Genomic DNA, 9,114 nt, shown 5'->3' on the forward strand with positions numbered 1-9,114 from the left:
ATCCCCACGGAGGCCTCAGCTGGGTGCGGGCGGAAGGAGCGGGGCTGGTCCGGCCGTGGGAAGCGGGGCTGGCGGTGCTGGGGAGCGTCACGGCGCGGGTACGTTCGGTACAAGCTACACCCGCCGGGACAGCACCGCTGCACCTGCCCTGCAGCACTGGGAGTCCCGCCACTGGGGCCGGGGACACCTGGTGTCCACCACCCTTTCTGACACCAGCAGACAGAAGTCCGTACGGCGAGACCCTTCTACGGCTCTTCAGTTCCACTGAAAACCTGGTAGAAATATAATAAATTGCGCAAATAAACACAATGTTAAAAAAAAAACAAACAACTCAATCACAGATTCATTTGATTTTCCTACTTCACCTCCCCTTTCTCCAGCCCACAGAGCAGCTCCCTCCTCCAGATGTCCGAAGAGGCTGATTCTGCTGGTAAAGGCATGAAAGTCTGAAAGAAAATTTTGATACCTATCTAGATTTCTGCAAAGAACTGGGACGAATGGGCTCTGTCTACCTCCTCTTAGTCGTGCAAACAGATCAATCTACTCAAGTAATTGTCCTGACATATTTTCACTATTATTAACTCCACTGCAAGGACCTAGTCAAAACTCTACAGTTATACATTCTAATTATACTCCTTACACTTGCCCTGCTATAGTAATGTTTATTCTTTGCCCAGTCATCAATTTCACAGAAAAAGGGACTATTTTCAAAATTTTGCTTTTTCTCCAAAAAAAACCAAAATCCTTTTCTTCACAGCTGTACAAAACCCACCTTCATTCTAAACAGCACAGACACTAAATTTTGCCAAAGTTAACAATTTTCAAATCGTATTCAGTACATGTTTAGCTATTAGTATTACTTTCAACTTAAAAGATCCACTAAAATATAGCATACTTCTGTGGAAGCACAAGTATTACAGTTGAGCCAAAAATGAAACTAATTAAAACAAAAGTGAAGCTCATTTGTTAGTCCAAACATGTAAAAATACTAATGCAAAAGTGTTGGAAAAAAAAAAAGCTGTTTGTTTTCCTAGCTTGCAGTCACAGTGGTAGCCCAGCAGAGAATGTATTTATTTTAGGCTGATAGTTTCTACTTAAGGTGATGTACTTTGATAGTAATGTAACCTCAGAGAAGCCACTATTGTCACCACAAAGATGTCAGCATCGTGGCATTGTCTGCAATTACCTTTTCAAGAGTCTTTGGTGAGGTTTGGTAAACAGCAGAGAGCAGGCCAGCTTCTTCCCAGGAGACCAATTCCCCTTCGTCTCATGACCTGCCTCCTTTTTAGCTCTCTGTATCTCAATTTCCATCATGGAGACAAATTTTCTGCTCTATTAGGGGTTCCCTGAGGAATTATTTAATGCATTTTGCTGAGACTATTTCCTCTATTTGTGATCAAAATAAATAAAAGTACATCTCATTCTATAATCTTGCTTTCTATTAACAAAGAAATGAAAAGTCTGTCTCCAGAACCTGCCATGTTTTCTTTTTGTCAGTAATATGCTAGGAAGACAAATTAATGTTTAACTAAATTGTAAAACCAAGAACTGTTTGTGCTAAAAATAACAATACTGAATTAAGCCAGAACACTGAAGTTAATGATCATAAGGTTCATAATTGCTTGAACAAAAGATTGCAACACAATTACATAGGTTTGCATTTTCTCTACTGTGACACTGAGTAGCTCCTGGGGAAGCACAAGGAAAGGACTCAACTCATCATTCACACCCCACCAATCCCTGAGCAATGGCGTCTCAGCAAAGGAAATATTTTGTTAACCACCTACTCAAAAACAACGCTGTTCTAGCAGTGCAGCTCCTGACTGTATACCTAACAGATCTTGTTCTTCTTTAGGGTTAGCTTAGTGCCAATTACTTTAGGATGAATTTCTTCCAGTCTTTCTCAAGCCATATTATCAGGAAAATGTTCTTCAAGCTCTAACAACTTTTCTATTTGTTTTTGACAGCCATTTATAAGATACTGAAAAGCAACAGCTTGACAATCCAGGGAGAGTTTCCTTTCACACATCTTGCCACCCCCTGATCTTTTTTAACTTAATATTTAGATGCTACAAACCCAGCTTTTTTTTAAATATATATATATATTGAATTATATATATTGAATATATACATATTCATATATATATATATAACCCCCCCCAGTTTCAAATGCTATGCTCAATGTGACTAATGGGTGTCCAGGGCATGTGCTTCAACCCCTTCACTTGCACAGTTTGGGGAAATCTCATGTAGTAAGAAAGGGAAAGCTGTATAACAGAGAGCTGTATGTTAAAGAGGGCAATATAGTAAAAATTTCAATTTAAAATATTTTCTCTTGAAAAATCTTTTTAATATCCGAGATATGACATTATACTTGTCTTTTAACCCTCTAGCAGTACTTGCAGTTGCAGGAGCAACAACATCTTGACTGGCAATTGCACTGGCAGCAGTGTGTGAAGCCGAGCCAGTTCTGTCAATAAAGCACCCTATGACAACTTGCCTTGTGATCACCAAGTGCTTTTCTGACTGTCTGTTTCTCAAGAGTCTGTCTTTTGATATGAAAGGCTACAGCTTCATAGTTAGCTGAAGCATGAACCAGCAGATCACAACTCTTTAACCTCTAGAATTCCATGCTACCATTTATTCTCCTAAAGAGAATAAAAAACATGTAAGCTTCATAGTTCTCTGTATAATTTAATTTCAATCTCTGGCACATCCACATCATTATCTCACTCGCTCTTTTTGGCATATGCTTAAGCTTCTTTGTCTTCTGCTGCGAGTTTATAAATCACATGTTACATACGCTCCAGATCACTGATTTCCCGGTGCAATAATGTGGCTTGCAGTTACCAACAAAGGCACTCCCTTCAGGGGTAGGTATTTTAGAACAACACTTCCCTCTGCCGGCTCTGTGGGCCGTCACAGCTCTGCGCTGGAGGGACCTGCACACATCCTCTGCCCCAAGCTCTGACAAGACCTCTGCTCCTCCCAGAGTGCGTCGGACAGTACGAAACTAGCAAAGGTCTTATTAATTTATCAGATGAATATGGTAGGATAAAAGTTTAATCCAGTATCAACTGGGCAGAAATATCAATTTCGTTTCTGATCAAGACAGGAGTATCTCAAAGTCATAGGTAATGCTAAAATTGAGATTCTTATGGTCTGACATTTCATATTCACTCCAAAATCCTGACAACTTTATGACAGATGAAATTAAAACAATATGTAGAAACACATTTTACCCAGATCAGCAGTCATTTCTTTGTAGAGTGCGTATATAGGACACCACAGAAAAACAGATCAATATTTTTAAAGAAACATTGGCTGCACTTTTTGTGACTCTAATGGAAGCCAAGAATAGTGCTACAGTGGATTTTAATTGAGTGCTACACTTCCTACCTGGCCATCTATTCCAAACTGCTAGTAATAATGGTTGTGCTTAATTCTTGCCCTTCACAAGGATGGGAACCGGTCCCAGTGCAGTACTACACATGCTCCTAATTCACTTGCACAAACACGACTGAAAAACATAATTAAGCATTTTGCTGAACAAAGATTCTGTTCATATACTCTGCTGAATAAAGACTTTTGGTGGACTTCAAAACACAGTAAGATGATGAATAAACTGAAGATAGAAGAGGGGGAGTTGAAAATACAGATATAATCCTAAGCCAGTATTTTTGCCATCAACAAAATTTGCTTTGAAAAGGCAGACAGAGGGACAGAGTTTTTCTGTTCCACAGAAAAACTGTCAAAAGATTGGATCAAGGAGGTACTCTGTGTTGAAAGGTAGAACAGGTAAGAGTGCTGAAAGCCATACTGAGGTAAACTGGAATAAACCTTCATTGGAAGACAGGAAACAAGTGCTTATGCAGTAGGTGGTTCTTGATCTGTGTTCAAAACAAAGTCTCTGGTAAGCACACAGAAGGTCTAGTTATAAAATAGCATATGAGAAATATTTCACATGAAAAAAAAGATTTTCAAAAATTTTAGAGAGGAAATAAAAGGCTTGAATAAAAAACCCAGAATGTCAGGATCAAGGAGACATCCTGAGTAACAACAAGAGGGAAACAAAAACCAGCAGCATAATGTGGCATAGGCAATGCTTTTTTAAGAAAGACGTTTCCAGTCATCGCCTGGTTTTTAAATGCTGAAGAATAAGGATTCCTCTCTGCCTAATTTCGATGGTATTGCATTCTGCCTCCTGGTGATCCTTACATCTTGCTGGCTAATTGTAAAGTCTGCTTGAGAGTTTTCAAGAGAACTTATAAGGTGGAATCCAAGTAGACAGACCAACTGGAGATGAGTATTTGTCTTCCAAGAGCTTTCAACACAAATTAAATACTTGTTGGCTCTAGAAGCCCTACAGGCATTATCAGCTCACATTTGACACTTAACACTGCATTACTAAAAATTGATGTGTGTCTGCTAGAATGCTACTAACAAATAATAAAAAAAATAAATTAGTGCTTTGGGATTCCAACGCATTCACTCCTATTGTTCACAAATGCTTTGACTCCACTGTACAGTTCTAGTATTGCAATTACAAGTCATAAAAAAGCAATTAAGAATCCAGCAGTTGAAATTCTACATCACATAATTTTCTGCAGAAAACATATGCAATACACTTCAGTGTATTCTTACACAGATCCTGTTTTCCCTCGACTGTCCTAGGCCTTTCTTTCACTTAGGGTATCCTATTTTTTACATTTCACTCACCTTGCACAGAGGTGAAAGAATTTTACACCAGCAGTCTCGCAAAGTCTTGGATTTCTAGTCAATTCAGCACTTGTCTGGAGACAACTTTATGCTTGCTGGCAATCAGAATTCCTCCAGTAGGGAACTACGTGCTGTGTTGTTTTATGTAATCACTGTTGCTTTACTTGCCAGGCCACAGACGTGCAGCCCTGGTTTCAGCTGACAGCCCAAGAGGGTCATCCCCTTCCAGTTACCCCTTATTGCTGATCATAGTCCCCAGCTAATGTTTTACCAGAAGATGCTGCTGCCTCAGAACTGCAATCTGATTTATGTGTGATGTTCTCCCCATTTTGGTGCTACCTAAACTAACTGGATCAGTTTAAACCCTTTTGGTTATGGGGTTTCTTTCTGCATCACTTTGAAACACCCAATTTGGGATCAACCAGTATCAGCTCTTTCCCATTTAACATGCTGTTACAAAAAAGCAGTATCTGCTCTGCACCTTGCAGACCCAGATCCTTGTGGAAGCTGTTAGACCAAAAGATCAAAGGCAAGTTATTTGTCTTTCAGCACACATTTGTTCTGGACCTTTTTCTCTCATTCTCTTCGGTCTTCTTTCCTAATGTGTATTTTGAGGTTGGCCAGTGGTTTATCTGAAAAATTTATTCCCAGTATCCCTCCAGAAAGTGTAAATATCATTTCTGTATTATTTGTAGCCCCTGCCAGAAAAAATGTCACAGAATCACTTTCTGGTAACTTGAAGAACCCATAATAAGAAATATCTCTGCTACATCTCAAGCAGAACGTAGATTTCTGTTTTCTAGAGAACATGGAGAAATAAGACGAAGCTCTGTTATACCAAAATATCCCTACCCAAATTCAAATACAAGGAAGGCATCTCTGGAATCTGCCAGAAAATACTTCCATTGTCATACCCTCTTTCGTTATTAATGGCTTGATTCCACAGGGGGAAAAAAAGCTAATTTTGTCCACAAACCTTCACAGCATAAAAATGTATAATTTTATAAAGTCAAAGATACATTAAAAAAGATACAATGCAACTTAAAATCAGCATTGGCAGTTTGAACAATATCCAAATAAATGAATATTAATATGTTTATGAGTATTGCTAAGAAATGCTAGTTATCCAATGCCTGCTTCACTCTGCAGTTATATTCCATTTTCTTTGAGATATACAAAATGTATGAGGTCATTTAAAATTGGAGTGCTCTCAGCACCCGCTAAGATTAGATCTTCAGAGGCAATAAAACTAGTATAATCTGAACTCCAGTATCACATTAATTTGCTATGATGTCTTTTTTAAAATAGTGCCAAGCATATACAGTAGCTATTATCTGATAAGCAAATTGTTACAGTGCAGCCTAGCAGGCAAAAAAAGAAAAACTCATTATTTTTGAATGAGATTCAAAATAAATGCTTACAGCACAGCCTGTTATGGGGAGTTCCTTGGCACATATTTGGAATGGTTAATCATAAAAAAATGTAGTTAGACATGAGTCACACGGCTCACCCCAAATGACTGAAAAGTCTTATGCATTTGTTTAATGCTCCATACTGTGAGTAATATAGGAAGTTCTCACTGAAGTATTTCCAGCTTCTCAGACTCTCCTTGTGCAATCCAGTGTTAGTCACACAGTGAGGGAGCAGTCAGATAGCCACATCCTCTTCTCCGATCCAGATATTGGCTGGACTCAGCCTTTAGGAACAAAGTCAGGCCTGCCAGGTATTTGTGCTGTATTTCTTCATCTGTGTTACAATAGATTCTGTTGAAGATGGCTCACTAATTTCTTAGAACGTCTCTTTAATAAAGATTTGCAAAAGACAAAATTATGACTCTATTTCTTGAACAGGGCTTGCAGCCACGATACAGCAGACTGGGAAGTGGCAGCGTGGCAATATGGGCTGGGGGTAAGGATGGTCCCTCCCACTGAGAGACTCCAAGTTACCCATGACTAAGAGGTGTGTGGGGGTCCTCTCTCATCTATTGCACGCATGAGTACACAGCTGGACACTGAACTGCTGCAGACAGCATGTCTTTCTGTGCTTTTGCTTGAAAAGCAGGACTTGAAAGGCATAGCAGTTCTGGGGGAGAAAAGGAATTGAGAAAGAGACTAAGAAGAGGAATTGTGAGCAAAGAGACTCTCTCATCTGCTGTCCAGTTGCTTTTGTGATCAGAAAAATAGGCTTTTGTCTATTTCTTGTTGGTAAACAAGTCTGTGACAAAGACTTTTATGTCCCATCAGTAATTAAATGTCTTCTCCTTTTGACAAAAAAAATCTTTGGGGCCCTAAATCTATATAAAAAGGAAATTACAACACATATGTGTCTTTTAGAATATTTTTATGACTTGTATAATACCACTTTGGAAAGCACTGGCTATATCCCAAGGGAAAGCTGATTTAAATTTTGATTTGACCAAGATACAGGTTTATTAGAGTCTTATCTACTGCAGCTTAGGGTAGAAAACTCTGATGGACAAAACAGAGATAAAGTCAGCTGATTTTCCATGGACTGTTAATAGTGTGCTTGGGCATCCAAGTTCTGCCAAGTGATTTTCTCCTCTTCAATTGAACTGCCTCACCAAACTATTTTGAAGTGTAGAAACTCCTGACCACCATTCCTACTTCACAAAAAAGATGGAGCCAGATTATATGAAAAGAAATTAGCCTAAAAATGCACTAATTCTTAATTCTAATGAAGGAGAACGTGTTAAGCAGTTAGACCAGCCATGTAAGACTTTTATCAAAAATTGAGGAGGCATTACTGTGCACTTACAAAATGAGTGAGATGCTTCTAAACCGAAAGTCAGCACGAGATACTTGGGGTACTTAAAATAGTCCAGAAAATTTAATCCAGGTGCTAGCAAAATTACTTTTAAAATATATAAATAATTACTACTTCTAAATATGAAAGATAAACCTGAAAAAGCAAATACCTCACCACACCTAAATTTACTGCTTTAGCTGAATCCTGGGGTTCAGGACCAGTTTAATTTTATGAAAACTGTTGAATGCTGCATTCACAAGGCAACGTATTTAACCATTAGGCCCAGTGTTCCTGTTTTCCCTGCTGTGCCAGAACTTGTAAAATTCTTTTAAGCTAAGTATTTTTGAAACAAAGTTTTGGCCCTTCACACTGCTCAAAGTGTGGGAAGGTTGGACTGCTCACCTGGTTTCTCTAACGCTGTTGAAACAGGCCTCCTTCGAGACCTTCTGACTGATATGCAAACTGAGGCTTTCCTGCTCAAAACACCACGTCATTACATTGAAAAAAGCTAAACTGTCATTTTGGAGGGAAGAACTTGAAAAATTGCTACTGAGCATAGGTAGCAACTTGAATTTTCATAGTGGTCCATTTTACAGCAGACTTTGTTGCAAAAGTTGGACCTCTTGTATGTTTTTCATATCACTTCAGTTGAAATTTAGACCAAAACTGATGCACCAGATGCTACAGAATTGTAACTAATAGAACAAACACTACTGCCTTTGCTGTGTTAGTTAAACTGTAGTGGATCCTGTTAACTCACATGCTTATAAGATTCTGTTTTACCAACAGGAGTCACACATATCAGGTGTCTTGCAAGAGATGAAATACCAGGGCCAGTTGGGGCAGACAAGATTTAAAACCTCCTCTATTCTTTACTATCTGGTAAAGAATCTGGTAATCTGGTATCTGCTGATCTGGTAAACACTGAGCATCACTTAACAGGGTAAGAGTGTTTGTTTCATCATCTGAGGATGAATCAACACTATCTTAACAACATCCCTTCAGCTATCTGTATCATGGACCTAGAGTAAGGGTGGTGCAGAAGCCTGGGACATATAGCACTGCATGGATTTCCCCACGATATCTGCTTTGTAAACAACAGTCTGTGAAAGATATGGCCATCAACGGGACAAACGGCCAACGTTAATCTAAAGTTTCTTTTTTCCCCCTTTTTGAAGCACCTCACGATACAGCCCAGGTTGGGATCTGCTGCCCTCCGGTGCATGCTTGCAGAGGTCTTCTCTGTCAGCACGAGCACCGTGTTTGAGATCATGAGAATTCTCAAAAAGCATGACAGAAAAACAGAATAAAGTGTTAGGTTCTTTGTGTGTCTTATTTAGGATCTAAAATATTTTCTGGGACTCATTTCTTAATTTTGCTGGTTTGTTTTGGCTTTGTCAGAGTATTTATACATCCAAGTGTATTTATACATCCAGTGTTCTAGTCCGGTCTATGAAATTGTTTCTCTTCAGTCAGCTCTCACTTTCATTTTCTATGAATATACACAATGATTATATGCACAAGACAATACATACAGTGATATGCAAGTAGTGTATCTATCACATTTGATATCTGCATTATGCCTGCTAATCCTCTTTGTGATTATTACTGACACATCAGATCTCTTCC

Source organism: Pseudopipra pipra, chromosome 9 (genome assembly GCF_036250125.1).
Source record: "Pseudopipra pipra isolate bDixPip1 chromosome 9, bDixPip1.hap1, whole genome shotgun sequence".
NCBI lineage: Eukaryota > Metazoa > Chordata > Aves > Passeriformes > Pipridae > Pseudopipra > Pseudopipra pipra.